Genomic DNA, 15,441 nt, shown 5'->3' with positions numbered 1-15,441 from the left:
GAAGAAAGGAGGGAGTATGGCATAGGAGCGGTGCATAGAAAAGCTAAACACCTCCGCATTGATGGGGAAAGGACCCTTGAACAGCGTGACGACAAAGGACAAGGGAAAGGCTACCATTACTGCAATTAAGTACTCTGCGCCTGACAGAGCAATGTTTTTCAGCTTTTACAACCACTCCCAACCACTTTGGATATGGGCGGATAGGACAAATATTAGCCCCAGAAAGCTGAACCTACACGTGGACGTTGGAGGGAGGGTAAAGGCTAGTATAAAAAGGAGAGGGAAGCAATCCAAAGAAAGCGAGAGGTCAAGAACTAGAACCTCCCATGCCATGCCGAGGAGAAAATCTTCTTGGGCACACGCGGTTCACCCTTGTGAGATTACCACGAACATCATGACTAACCACTGTTCGGTGACCAAGACCTAGCCTTTTAGCCCACTCTCTACAAATTTATTGTTTGGGTCTTTAATGTTTGAACCCAATAAACCAATTTGGGGTCACTACAAATTGAGTCCTTACAATTGGCGCCGTTTATGGGAAGGCTTGTGCGTTGGCACAAGCAGTGGTAGGATCAAGCTCCTATCGAACAAGGGTTTGCGAAAGCCCCTCCATCATTTCCAGCAGCACGCTGTTGTTACAAGGGTCCGTGAAAGCCCCTCCATCATTTCCAGCAACACGCTGTTGTTGCCCTAATATAAAGTTCCACTAGGGGTTACACTTCGAAGCGCCAGTGGCACGGGCAGTTCTAGGGGCTTCCAACATCAAGTCAGCACCCCGCACCTCGGTCGAGGGGCTAATCCTCGAGTCATAAAGAAAATATAAGTTTTTGACAGAATCAAGGTCCTCGAAATCAAACCTATAAGGAAACCAACTACTTTGTGAAAAACTATAAGTTTTGGACAGAACCAAGGTCTTGCATGGTCCTCGGACTCAAACCTATGGGGAAACCAACTACTTTTTGAAAAACTATAAGTTTTGGACAGAACCAAGATCTTGCATGGTCCTCAGACTCAAACCTATGGGGAAACCAACTACTTTTTGAAAAACTATAAGTTTTGGACAGAACCAAGGTCTTGCATGGCCCTCGAACTCAAACCTATGGGGAAACTAACTACTTTTTGAAAAACTATAAGTTTTGGACAGAACTAAGGTCTTGCATGGTCCTCGAACTCAAACCTATGGGGAAACCAACTACTTTGTGAAAAACTATAAGTTTTGGACAGAACCAAGGTCTTGTATAGTTCTTGGACTCAAACCTATGGGGAAACCAACTACTTTGTGAAAAACTATAAGTTTTGGACAGAACAAAGGTCTTGCATGGTCCTCGGACTCAAACATATGGGGAGACTAACTACTTTGTGAAAAACTATAAGTTTTGGACAGAACCAAGATCTTGCATGGTCCTTGGACTCAAACCTATGGGGAAACCAACTACTTTAAGAGAAATTATAAGTTTTGGACAGAACCAAGGTTTTGCATGGTCCTCGAACTTAAACCTATGGGGAAACCAATCACTAGAAAATGGCTTAAGTCCTAGATAGAATGGAGATCCTGCGCTGTCCTCGGATCCCCAGCTTTAAGGAAACTAACGCAACTAAGTGTTTGGACCCGGTACAGTCATACCTCAATCCTTGGATCGGATGCCGAAAAAGGTTAAAGCTATGAATGTTGTCATGAACGTGGTAAAGCACCCTAGTGCTCGGCGATCCTCTCGGATAGTTCATTTTAGGTTACCCATCCTCGGATGATCACCCTATATGTAATACAGAGCATTCAGCTGTTACCTTGGTTAGTCTTATATGGTTAACCTACTTCAGGTTGGCATTATTGTGCCCGCTAGTTTTAATAAGTTTAAAGTGATAACTCTATATTACTAAGGGTTTCGGCCCTAAGTATTGTTCAAAAGAAAAGGACACCATCACATCCACTCACAAAATAATTATTGCAGAAAAGAAAAAACACGTAAAATGGGATAACGTCATCTTTTATTAGACAAAGAAATAGTATAGCGTACAATAAGGGGCTTAAACAAGCCTATACCAGAAGCTAACTACAGAAGCAAAAAGAAAAGCAAAAAGAAAAAGATACAAGGGAACGATAAATCCTTCAGATTCTGCTCTGGCAACGACTAAGCATGTCAGGACGGCCCCAATGATGGAAGAGAAGAAGAAGTAGAGGCACTTGGGTGGCACTAGTGATGGAAGAGAAGAAGAAGCAGAGGCACCTTGGGGGTACCAGTGATGAAAGAGAGGAGGAAGCGGGGATGCCTAATCCCCATACCAGCTTTAACTCCCATCAAGCAAGTGTCATATTAGCAGCACTCGAGAGAGAGCGGATGGTACCGAAGATGAGAAACCTCGGTGCTGTGGCACCAAAAATCTGATGAGACCTCCACTTGCTTCAGATTAGAAGAGGCTCATTTCCTGCCTTATCAAGGGGAAGAAATGTCTTGAGTCTTTGTCTCCCTTGCCCTAACCAGGCCATCTTGAGTCTCGGGGAAACCCAATGCTTCTGGAGAGGGTGTGGTCCCTTCATCCCCATCCTGGCCTTGATCATAACACCCCCGAAGGCTCAGTCACACTGGTAATGGGGACTATAGGCACAACTGAAGGGTTAGGGATTTGAAAGGCTTAAAGGGTCTACAAATGAAGAAAAATCACCCCCCGCCGTGCTTCTTATATGGAGGGCAAGCCTAGTGGCATTTAATTTGTACAAATCTCCAAAAAAAGCTACAAATGAGATAAGTCCTGCTCAACTTCCAATGCTGTCTTCAACCATTAGATTTTCATCACCTCGTAAAGAAAATTTATTAAAAACGCGCCTCGTGCACCGAAACGATAGGAACGCGGCGTGAGTAAAACTAAAGAAATGTCTCATAACTAGGAGCATGTCCCAGGCAAATGAAGAGGCACCGGCATTGATGAAGGACAAGGCTGGGTAAGCCGTGACATAGACCCGTCGTCACCAAAACCCTCCTCTCTGTCCGAGGGGCCGGACAACAGGATTTTGAGGGGCTATTGTGGGGCCAGAGAATTTGTGATCTCAGCCCACTTTACATTAGGGCCCAAGGCTCGAACCGAGAAGGGACATTGCCGAGGACATGCAACGAAAGTCCAAATGGCCTAGAGATATAGCCAAGGACGATTCTGTCCTCGGCATCCCAAAGCGCTCCTAGAAGAAATGAGGGAGTACGGCATAGAAGCGGTGCATAGAAAAACTAAACACCTTCGCATTGATGGGAAAAGGACCCCTGAACAGCGTGACGACAAAGGACAAGGGAAACGCTACCATTACTACAATTAAGTACTCTACGCCTGACAGAGCAATGCTTTTCAGATTTTACAACTACCCCCAACCACTTTGGGTATGGGCGGATAGGACAAATATTAGCCCCAGAAAACTGAACCTACACGTGGACATTGGAGGGAGGGAAAAGGCTAGTATAAAAAGGAGAGGGAAGCAATCCAAAGAAAGGGAGAGGCCAAGAACTAGAACCTCCCATGCCGTGCCGAGAAGAAAATCTTCTTGGGCACACGTGGTTCACCCTTGTGCGATTACCATGAACATCATAACTAACCATTATCCCGTGACCAAGGCCTAGCCTTTTAGCCCACTCTCTACAAATTGAGTCCTTACAGTTCATTTTACCTAAAAAAATAAAAATAAATAAGGAAAATGCTAATAGATGCCCTTAGGGTATTGGTTAACAATTTATTTAAAGAAAGTTTTTATGGAAAAAAAAAAAGAAAAAAAAAAAGCAATTAATGTTAACAATTCATATCCTAAAATAGATTGTTAACCATTGTCCTAAGAGCACTCGTTAGTATGATCCTTTAAATAATAATAATCTGTGTTTAATTTCAAGAAATTCTAGAATTTCTAAATTTTCTATTTGGACATAGTGTTGATTTCAAGCAAGCTTTTCTAAAACCCTTGTTCCCCAATTGGCATTAATCGAGACTCTTGCCAATGAACCCTTCCCATTATCAAGATCTGATGCCAATTTGGGTCTTTTTGCCTGTGGGGGTTGAGTATTTGGGTGATATGATTGGGTTAACCGAAGCTTCCTATTTTCAAGAGCAGAGTACTATTTTTGTTGTTGGGTTTTCACAAATATAAGTTATGAGTTGTGTGTTGATAATGCTATTAGTGAGTTTTAATTTTGATTTGGAAGTTTTTATGTTAGGTTGATATGGAAGTTTTAACAAACAAATCTAGGCTTTTGTTTGGTTGCTCAGAAGTGATGAATTTTTTGGTTGCTTTTTATTTAAATGAGTATTTTGTTGACTTTGTATAAAAATTGTATTGATTTAAATTTTTGGAAATCTAAATGTTCTTCCTATGGTTGGCTTTTTATTTTATTAATTTTTTAAAATATTTTTTTAGTTTTAGAATTTTAAAAATACCAAAATGATGTTTTAGGAAATTTATCAGTAACCCTTCTAATAGAAGTTTACAAAATAACTGAATTGAATAAATTAAATAAATTTAAAAGTTAGGGAACTTAATTGAATGGAATTGAAATTACTGAACTAAATTGATTTTTAGACAAAATTAGAAGATGCAATTTATAAGTTAGCCTCTCTATTTTTTTTTTTTTTTGGTCAATTTTTTCGCAAAAATATTTGAGAATTGATTGTCCTTCATCAATTTTAAGAATACCAAAATAACCGATTGTTTTGTTTTGATTTTAATTTTTTAATATTATGTTTTTACTATTGGCCCTTTGGATTTTATATTTGGTCTTATTAGCTAATTCCATATTACTATTTTATTTAATTTTTTTATAGGTTAGTTAATTTCTTTGAATCAATATAATTTTCATAATTTAATAATTGGCCTTTAGCCCTAGTCAATTAGATTTAGGTTTAATCTTATTGGTCTATATCGGTGTGTTATTCTACTTTAATGGGCACAAGCTTGTGATGAATAAAATTTCTATTGGAATCTTAGCTTCATGTTGTATCTAAGCGGCAGTAGGGGAGTGCAATAAAGAAATAGGGTCAATAGGTCTCTTGGGGTGCATATGGAGATGATTGTGACATTCATGAAACGATTTAGCAGAGTCCTCGCTCCTAAATTTATTCTTATCAAAACAAAAGGAAGAGGAACTAGTTCGAGGCCCCTTAGAAGCCATGATCATTAAGAAACAAATGCAAAGTGGATCGACACACGTTACACAATAAAATGTCACTCACACATTTTGTTGAAAACAAGGAGTGCAAAATGAAAACAACCATGGATAAAGTGAAAGATTACCCATAAATATGTCCAAAAAGAAATTTTAAACCAAAGGGGAACAACCCCATTATGTACAAACATTTGACAAAAAGAAATAAAAATAAAAATAAAAACTTGAGCTCAATATCAAAACTTGTAAAATCCCCAATTCCTAAACTTAAAGATATGAGTCTACATGAGTTTATGATGTAAATACAATAAAATATTATGAGATTACCTTGAATTGATAAGTGAAAGATGTTGGAATCAAAAGTTCTGGTTTAACTAAAATTTGATAGAGTGTGGAAGAGAAAGGGTGTAGTTTCAAATGACCAAGTGAAAGCAAATTAAGACCAAATCGTTAAAATACATGTTTTAAACATGTCTGAGAATCTTAATTGACCAAGTGTCTACCAAGACATTTTGTATGACTTCGGTTGGCCGAGTGTCTAGTGAAAATGCATGCAATGCAAAATATAAAAGTTGGAATTCTTAGCTCTTACGAAGATACTATATAATAATCCACTCCACATGTAAAAATTACTTGCACAAAGATTAAAAACACAAAGAAAAACATGTCTTTGGCTCTTTCACAAAGAATTTAACATGTTTATAGATGCTTAGATCCTAGAGTTGTTGGTTCTACATCGTTTGCCATCTTTGCAAAGGAAGGCTCATGTCTTGGTCAAAGCCATAGATGTCCTCTACTCCATGAAAAGTGGGAAATTTGTGCTCTAATTTATGACATGTTGGTTTCCACTTCTCTACAAGAGAGCTTAAGATGTTGACTACATGCCCCATATTCGGCCTTTGGAATGGCTGGTGAGTAGTGCAATGTCCTGCAAGCTCAGCCACTCTGTATATGCTCTCCATGGTCTCCTCATCAGGGTTAATAGTTTGATCAATGGCCATGGGGATGCGCTCCTTTTTGTTTAGAATCTTACAAAACCATGTGACCAGATGAGGGTTCTCATTTGGCAAAGTATCATCTACTGCTTTTCTACCGGTAATCAGCTGCATCAAAACCACTCCAAATGCATATACATCCGCTTTGGTGGTCACTCTTCCTGTAGCTGTTGGCAAGGAAAAGAACTCATCAAGATGACTTGCAATGGTTCAACTAGTGACATCTAACTAAAAAACAATTATTCATGGTGAACATTGGTGTCAACATACTTGGTGTGACACAAGCACATGAAGATAAAAGATTATATACGTACAACAATAACAAGTCCTAGTCTCAAATTGTTGAGTCGTACATAGATTCTTAATAAATTAGTCAAAGTCAACTATACATATATAGTGGCAAAGCCAAAATTTCAATTGAGAGGTTGGGAAAAATTAAAAAATATGAATGGAATTAATCCTAAAAATATTAATATGTATGAATCATAAATATGTATAATAATGCAACTATCATACAAAATAAAATGTAAACGTGAAACGTAATTTATTTTTCATTCCTAGATTGATTTACTTAGTTGCTCTATGTTTGTTCATACTTTTGAAATTTCTTCATGATTTTTTTTTTTTCAATAATTTGATTAGTCAAAATAAATTGGTGTTAAAAATATAACAATATGCCTAGAAAGTTGCATACTAAGTGTATTGATTGCTTCAAAAAAAAAAATTATAGAATTCAATATTTCTTTCTCTGTTTATCTAATTATTTAAATTTTGAGTTTATAACAAAAACCAAAGGTCAAATTTAAGACCTACAATAACTTATATGGGGAGTTGGGTAGTAAGGATGGAGAAAATAATATTTATAAACTTGTTTAGATTAGGAAAATGAAATAAAGATACTCGCATGGTGTCTAATGCATTAAAGTGAAGATCAAAGGATGTTTTAAAAGAATTAGCAGATTTAAGAAGCATGGGGATTGATATGGAAATGACATAAAGGAGTGGACTAATGTGGACTTGCGGCCCAATCATTCCCGTAACACCCTCGATTCTATAAATGACAAAAATCAAGGAGCAATTGGAGCATTATGAAGGCTATACTAAAATACTAATAACACTCCTTCGTCAATGACAGGTATGAGAGATTATTTACAATATTATTTTTATACACAAATAAGAAAGTTGACTGACTTCCTCAGTGATGTGATTTGCTTTAATTGTGCAGATAATTTGGGAGATTGTCCAAGTTTTGAATGGCCATTTAATCACTATACTCTATCAAATTCAATTAAGACACATTGACCATTTAATAACTATATCAAATTCAACTAAGACACAAGAACATAAAATCTTAGGCTTTAGTTAACTCCATATTCTGGCGCAAGATAACCAAATGTCCCAGCTAATCGCGTTGTTACAGAGTTCTTCCCATCAGGCGCAATTTTAACTAAACCAAAATCTGCAACCTTGGCCCTCATATCATTTCCAAGAAGTATGTTGGAAGGTTTTAAATCTCTATGAATGAAAATTTGTGGTGCTAAACTATGCAAGTATTCCATTCCGCGTGCCACATCCATTGCTATTTGAATCCTCTGCTTCCAAGTAAGAGGAGAACACCCGTTCTCACCCAAATCAAACAAACGTTGTGTTAACGACCCCTGTGGCATGTACTCATATACCAAAAGTCTCTCGTTCTCATTGATACAACATCCTAAAAGAGAAACCAAATGTCTATGCCTCACTTTATTAAGGACTGAAATCTCCGCCTGAAATTCATTGATTCCTTTGCTACCCATTGCAGCAGATTCCATCCTTTTCACAGCAACCTTGGTCCCATCATGGTATTCTCCTTTGTAGACAACTCCAAAACCTCCCCTACCCAAAATGTTATCTTCATTGAAATTGTTGGTCGCCTGTTTTAGAACTTCATTCGAAATTTCAATATTCCGTACTTCAATCTTCAATGAAATTGTTGGTCGCCTGTGCCTTCTACTAACATAACATTTAATTGAGACCAATAACATGACCACAAGAAATATGATCACAGCAATAACTATACTAGCAATCAAAGGAGAACTCCCACTGGAAGTACCACTCGACCCCATTCCAGCCGGATTCCCACTGGGCGATGTGCCATTTGAACCTGACGGAGAACTCCCTCCACTTCCAGAGCTCGGAGTACTCTTCCCAATCAAAGGATTACCGGTCATAGTTAGCTTCACGGAATCTCCAAATTTCGGTATCAACCCAGTAAGGTTATTGTTTGAAATGTCGAGAACCTGAAGGCTTGTCATGTTTTTGAAAGCATCCGGAATGGAACCCGTCAAATTGTTATCATTCAGATACAAATTCCTCAACGATGTGAGTTTTGCAAAGACAGGCGAGATCGTCCCAACGAATTGCTGCTTAGCCAGTGGCGGCGCCACATAGAGGTCAGGGTGGTCCCAGGACCACCCTGACTTGAAAAAAAAAAAAAATTTATATGTAATAATTAAACATTTTTTATTTATCAACCCTTAAAAAAAAAAAATAGGAACACCCTCAAAATTTATTTATGTCAATAAAATTAAAGAGAGATGCTACGTCCACAACATTTTTATAATATTTTCATAACAAATCACAGATGGTTAGCTGTTATTAGTTCAAATTTGAACCTAGCACTAAGATTATTTTTTTATGACAACAATAATAACCAATAACAACCTACCACTTATGATTTGTTATAAAAATGTTGTGAAAATGTTATGGACATATTATTTCTCAAAATTAAATTTTGGTGGATTATTTGTTACATTTCTCAAAATTAAATTTTGGTGGATTATTTGTTACATTTCGGCCGGTACCAGTTTTTAGAAGAAAAAAAGAAAAATCCCTAAACGGACAAACTCGTCAGCACAGCATGTCAATACCTGCGTCGAATGCCTAAAAAACAAATCCAGCCATTGTAAAGGTCACCCCTACTTCTTCTTCTTCTTATTGTACTATTTTTGGTTGTTGTTTTTTATTATTTAATTACATATTTATGTTTTAATATTATAAAACAGTAATTGTTATGTAATAACTAAATGATCTGAGTGTCAAAAAAGAAAAACTAAACGATTTGTTTTACTTGAGGTTTACTTATTTGGATCAATAATTTTATGTTGTATAAGAAAATATAAATATAAACATATATTATTTTTAATTTTTTTTAGAAACCCCGAAATACCCTGAAATGGTACGTCGAAATAGATCATTACCGAAATATTCCGTTCCACTAAACAAATCGAAACAATGTCCAAAACAGTATTCATAACATTGCTTTCAAGCAAAAAGAAAAAGCTAAAAAAAAAAATTGAACTAAAATCTAAAAAAGAAAAAATTGTAATAGAGAATCTAAAGAAAAAAAAAATTGTAACAGAGTAAGTCCACCCAGGAACACCCTGAAAAATATTCCTGGAGTCGCCACTGTGCTTAGCGAAATTGATAGTGATAATATTCCCCTGTGAATCGCAGATAATGAAAGTCCAGCTAGTACAAGCATTGTTACCTGTCCAAGAATTGGCTAGTTTGATTGGATACCCAAATGCCGAAGCGATTTCGAGCAATGTGGTCACTTGGGGATCACAAGGACCTGGGGTGTTTTTACAGAAGCTATTAATACCATCAAGAGTGTGAGTAGTCACGCTAGATGGGAACTGTGGGTAAGGCCCTTGGAGGTCATTGACAACCAAGGAAACGTTTCTCAGTGAGGGAATTGACATTAGTGAGGCTGGGATGAGACCTGTAAACTAATTGTCTCTGAGTTGAAGATCAAACAAACTTGTACAGTTTGACAAGTCTGGGATGGGACCAGTGAACTGGTTCCTCTGTAGCCACACTTGGTACAACTGTGTCATCGATGACAACATGTCAATGGTACCCGATAAGCCATTTTGCTGGTTGTTGAGCCAAAGGTTTTGAATCCCGGATCCTCCAAAAGATTTAGGTAAAGTGCCATTGAGATTATTGTAAGAAAGTCCGAGTTCCTGAAGACTCGGGAAGGAACCAAAGATATCTGGTAAAGACCCAATAATGTTTGCATTGCTAGCACAGAAAGTGACTAAACTAGTGGCCTGAGTCAACTCGGTGGAGATGGTCCAAGGTGCAAGATCAAGGTTTTGGCTCAAGGTTAAGATTTCTAAGCTTGTGAGTCCTAGGAAGAAACCTGAAGGAATGGAGGTGAAATTGTTGTTGTCAAGGTAGAGTTTTTGAAGAGAAGTGAGGTTGGCAAGGGAGGGGAGAGGTCCAGAGAGAGAGTTGCCTTTGAGAGAAAGAGTGGTGAGTTGGGTGAGAATGCCGAGATCAGAAGGAAGAATGCCTGTGAGAGACTAGGAAGCTAAGTTGATGGAGGTGACACGGTTGCTTCCGTCGCAGTTAACGTTTTTCCACTTACAGTAGTCTGTGGTGGCAGACTAGCCGCTTGGGGCGGTGTCGAAGGAGGCTAAGAGCTTGGCCATGACTGCAGAGTCATCGGCATATGAAAGAGTTAGAAAGGAGAAAATGAAGGTAAAGAGATAGATCAGTCGAAACATTTAAGATTGAGAGAGAGAGAGAGAGATGGGTTTGAAGTCTGGCAGTGTTGATGTTCAAAGGTAAGGACTTTTTTCATTTTTTGTACCCAAGAAAGGAGAGAGATGTGAGAGGGACCGAGTGAGCCGTGTTGGAAGGGCCAAGTTACTGTTAGAATTTTTCTAAACAAAAAACATAAAATTGTCATGGTCAGAAATTGGCAGCTAACTTAGCAGCTAACTTAGGGTCGTTTGGATACCACTTATTTTGATGAAAACTAAAAACTGAAAACATTGTAGCAAAATAATTTTTAAATGTATGAATAGTGCCGTGGAATCCATTTTTAATGAAAGTTTTGTTGAAAAAAAAGGTTTGTGGATCTCGTGAATAGTGCATGGGACCTACTAAACAGCCATAGAACGTGCTTCTCAACAACCAAAAAAAAATGCCAGAAGCAAGACGCTCCTCTATTGACGCAATCCAAATGTGTACTTGACCTTGAAAATATATAAAAATAATAAAAAGACACCATCATTTTGATTGTTGTAATGTGATAGATTATTAATGGTAGGTAAAAAAGTAATATTAGTAAGCTAATTTAGAATCAACAATAGTAGATCAACTCAACTGATGTGAAAAATGTTGTCAAATTTTTTTTGTAGAGATGGGTTCAAGTTACACCTGGTGTAACTCTTTAGAGTTACATCTTTTTTAAACCATTAGATTTTAGTAGATCCAACGGTTAAAAAAAGACCCTCATTAATGCTTATATTCTAATTGATCTCATTTATTATCCCTTATTAAATACATTTCATACCTATCTCTAAACCAAAAAAAAAGTCTACGTCTCTCTCTCCTCCATAATCACGTTTTTCTCTACTCTCTCTTTCTCCTCCATTGCTTTTCTCCAACTCAATTCCATTGTCTTTCTCTTGATTCCAACCTGACCACCATACTCCTTGCCTCATTAACATGAACACTCCAGAAATAAAATTTTTCTTTATGTTCAGATGCATCTTTTTCCAAAAGATATTTTCATTAACTACTTCAAAAAATTATGACTACGCCCTTCAATGAGTCATTATTTCTTGATGGTGCATCTAGAAACACCCTTACACAATCACTTGCTTTTAATTTCCAGGCAATAATGATTGTGTTTTCTTCTCGTCAGCTTGACAATTTTATGCATTATGTTAAATATTTTTTTTTAGCAACTTTCATCAATCAAAAGAAAAGACTTAACATATACATATGTATGACAGTGAGGTTTAATAATTAGATTATAGATGATCACTAAATCAGGTTAACAAAATTCTACTTAGTTTTTTCTTGGATTAACATATATATTTATGTTTGGAAAAAGATGAATCTGAACATGAAGAAATTAGAAAGAGAGAGCAGATTATGGAGGAGAGAGACGTAGACTTTTTTTTTTGAGTTTAGAGATAGGTATTGAATGCATTAAATAAGAGATAATAAATGAGATCAATTAGAATATTATTATTAATGAGGGTCTTTTTTTGACCGTTGGATCTATTTAAATCCAATGATTTTAAAAAGATGTAACTCTTTAGAGTTACACCAGGTGTAACTTGAACCCATCTCTTTTTTGTATATACTATTTATTCTTTAGACCATTAATCTTTGAATGGAAGCTATCCATGAAGACTCAAAACTTATCTTAAATTATTCTATTCTTTGTCTGGAAAGAAAGCTGCACGAAAATTTTGGCCATTGCAAATTTCTTCTAACAATGCACCTTGACTTTGCAATTGAAGACTTTACGTTGTTTCAGACCATCTAGATCCACTAATTCGCATCCACTAATCATGCTTGAGATTGAAGACAAATAGACTCTCTCTAGCTTGCTCGGCAATGCTCTCTCAACTTGCTAAGAGTCTTGTATTTTAATTAATTGACATTTTTTGATATTTTCAACAGAGATATGCGTGCAGTGTTCAAATCTCTAACCGCTAACTATTGATCAATATATATAAAGCAATGCTCTTGACTTGAACAAATATTTTTTTAGTTGTGTTTTTACAAAATATGTTATAACTTGGATTCTCTAGGTAAGTTTTGCATAACAATTTTCATTGATAATGTGGCAAAAATAATTGAAATAATACTGCATAAAGCATTTTTAGATAAAAATCATGAAATTACATAGTACATGTTGTGAACCACCAAAACAACATTAATCCTAAACAGGAAAATAATCCAACCCAAGGTCTTGTCAATTGCTGTCACACAGATAGAACTTATTAACCCCCACATGGACACAATAAACATCACATATATGAAACTCAATAGTCATCTCATAAACAAAACTAAATAACAGTCATATAGATGGCTGCTTAGATACCAATGTCACAAAGACTAAGGTTCCATGCAAGCTGGGTAATCACTAACATCTCATAGAAGGATAAAACATAAGAAGCTTATATATAGGTTTAAAATAATTAAACTACACAACATATTGTTGAGTGGTTTCAAATAAAATACTCTCAATATCCCACAAAGATTTATAAAGCTCACAACATTTCCATAATAATTCACAAATAATGAATATCTTCCGACCAGTATCACAAATAATGAATCTCTACAAATTTTCAGGTTATCCTATAAATTCGTTAAATAATTAGGAGTTTTTGCTACAAAATATGTTAATCTGAATGATTTTCTATGTTTTGAAAAGAACAAGTTGAATACTTACATATTATTATGATGTTTGTTGAATTTTTTAGAAATTTTCAACCCTGAATCTCCTCCTAAATTTTATAATTAGCCAAATACCTAGGTGCCTACAAAATAGAAAATTCCATAGTTTTTAGAACCGGACCGGACCGGGAGGTCGGAATGTGAAAACCGGGAACCGAGATGAAAACCGGTTTTTTAAGCATAAAGAACCGGATTTTTTTTTAATTCCGTGAACCGTTAAAACTGGGTTGGACCGCACGAACCGGTGAGAATCGTGTGGTCCAACCCCTTAGCAATTTTTTTTTTTAAAACAACAACTTAACACAATTTTATTCTACTTAATTAAATTATCCATCTTTTACAAGGAATAAAAAAAATTATAATTAAAATCCTTCAAAGATATTCAACTTTACTTCAAAAATTAATCATAAATTTTAATGTTTTCATGGTTGTTATTATATTTTATTAACTTTCTTATTTAATTATTAAATATATGCTTAAAAATCATTAAATTTCCCTCACATATATAGATATATTGTCAATTTTGCTAGTTTTATAAATTTAATATATATATATATTTAGGCTTTAATTAATTATTCAATTAATTATGATGTCATCACGGTTCGACCCCGGTTCGACCTTGGTTCGACCTCAAAAATCTTGAACCTCTCCCTTTTATGGTTCAATGAATGGTTCGGGTCTGAAAACCTTGGAAAATTCTAGACTTGCATTTTAGGATGTTTAGGAACTATACTTTGCTAGTTTGGTAAACTAAAAAGGGTTTCCTAGGTAAGTCCATATGTATACCAAACTTGAAAATCTTGATTTGATGTTAATGGGGGGAAAACAACTATGAAAATCGAATAATATAAACTATCAGAATTTGTTTTGTAATAATTTAGTCAATTTGAGTATTTAATCATTAAGATTATTTTATTTTATTTTAGTTTTTGAGCAAAAATCGAAACTAAACCATGGAGAATGGGATGCACTTGCCTTCAAACTATCAAGCTTGGCTGAATCACCCCTCTCAACTTTGAGATTTTTTTTTTTTTTTTTTTTTTTGAGAATAACTTTGAGCTAGACATATTTAAGTTTGTAATTTTTTTTTTTGAAAAAAACTCCAACTTTATTACGTACTACTCAGGGACGGACCTACAGTAGGCAGGGGGGCCATTCCCCCCCCCCCCCCCCCAAAAAAATAAAAAAATAAAACCTGGTGTGTATATATATATAGGTTGAAATTTTAAATTTTCGTCCTAATGGCCCCCCCAATTTAAAGAAAAATAATAAATAAATAACTGGTATACCCAAAATATGCAATCTGAAAAAAATAACCCACAAACTCTCATCCAAAAAAATAAAAAATAAATAACTGAGAAACTGAAAACTACAAAATATATATATATATAGACTAAAAACCTAAATTAAAATTCTCAAATTTTTACCCTAACCTCACTCTTCCTCCCCTCAACCTCATCAACACCTCTAATCTTCATCACTACTAATGCTGTTCTGCTCCTCCTTAGATCAGATCTGGACTATTGCTACTATTGCTGCTCCTCCTCAGAACTGGATTGTTGCTACTGCTGCTCCTCCTCAGATCCTTTGCTATATTGCTCTGCCTTAGCCGGTTAGCCCTTTGCCCTCTGAGTTTTTTTATGAACTGTGGTGTTTCATGTTTGATTGTTGTGTTTGTGTTGTGGCTTTTGTGTGGACAGTGGACCGGTTTCAATGTATGTAAATTGTAATTTTTTTTTTTTTTTTGGTTTTACTCTTATCTCTAAAGAAATAAAGAGGGACCAGTAGGAGTCTAGGACATGAACGTGACTAGTTTTGTGTAGGGTTGTACACGGTGCGGTGTGGTCGGTTTTTGTGGCCATTTCTACACCGCACTGGAACCTTCGGTTTCCTAAAAACCCGAGCCACTGCCGTGCCTAAGGAATGTTTCTTTGGCAACATCGGTGTCGGTTCTAGTCGGTGCGGTGGTCGATGTCCACCTATCTATCACACACACAGAGAAAAAGAGAGATCTAAAACCAGAATCAAACCCAAAAAACTCAAGGATTCAAACCACAAATCAA

The 15,441-nt window shown here is 36.1% G+C and overlaps 1 pseudogene; it reads right to left on the bottom strand.

Annotated features, from left to right (window-relative positions):
- Positions 1-5,753: 5,753 nt before the first annotated feature.
- Positions 5,754-10,680, bottom strand: LOC126695779 (receptor-like kinase TMK4; annotated as a pseudogene).
- Between the last annotated feature and the right edge of the window lie 4,761 nt (positions 10,681-15,441).

The sequence above is a fragment of the Quercus robur genome, chromosome 8 (genome assembly GCF_932294415.1).
Source record: "Quercus robur chromosome 8, dhQueRobu3.1, whole genome shotgun sequence".
Classification (NCBI taxonomy): domain Eukaryota; kingdom Viridiplantae; phylum Streptophyta; class Magnoliopsida; order Fagales; family Fagaceae; genus Quercus; species Quercus robur.
This window is presented reverse-complemented; position numbering and strand designations above follow the sequence as displayed.